Source organism: Frankliniella occidentalis, unplaced genomic scaffold, assembly GCF_000697945.3.
Source record: "Frankliniella occidentalis isolate FOCC.00 unplaced genomic scaffold, Focc_3.1 Scaffold61, whole genome shotgun sequence".
In the NCBI taxonomy this organism is placed as follows: domain Eukaryota; kingdom Metazoa; phylum Arthropoda; class Insecta; order Thysanoptera; family Thripidae; genus Frankliniella; species Frankliniella occidentalis.
The window spans coordinates 1251642-1252349 of NW_026267191.1; positions in this window are offsets into that span (position 1 = coordinate 1251642).

The window sequence follows — 708 nt, forward strand, 5'->3', positions numbered from 1 at the left end:
TTTTTGTAAATTTAACTGTTATTGTCTTTTTCATAACTAAAAAATCAAAAGAAAAATCAAAATCAAAAAACAAAAAAATCAAAAATAATCAAAAATCAAAAAATCATTGTACACATTTTGTTTGAGTGAGCCCCCCCTCGTCCTTTTCGGACCTCATAATATTTGGATCCCTCCTAAATAAGTCCACAAGCCCCGGGCTCGCGGGGCCCCGGTCGGCAGGGCGGGCGCTCACCTCGACGACGGTGAGCAGGGGCACGGACAGCACGATGATGCGGTCGTAGGTGGGCTGCGTCACGTAGATGTAGCGGTCCTCGACGTTGATGGCGTCGCCCCAGACGCAGCGAGCCTCGCCATTCTCACCGCAGAGGGCCTCCTGCAGGCGGGAAAAGATCGTCGTCAACGTAAATCTAACTTCTTAAATCAAAATTAGAATCAAAGGCAATATTGTAAATTCACGAAGATATTTATCAAAGAATAACGGTGGGTACTTTTTTTTAAAAAGCCGGCTAGGTAAGGTCTTCATTTCCGTTCATTTCAGTCTCTCCAGTGCGAACTGGTATGGGCCAGCCTTGAGGTGGGGTGGGGGCGGGGCGGAGTCGGGCGGGGCTACGCCGCGTCCCGGCAACGAACGGCCCCGGCCGCCCGGCCCGGCGTGGGGTAGCGCCTGCGGTCGGCTGGCTGGGCCACCCGCCTCGCTCGCGTGTGCTG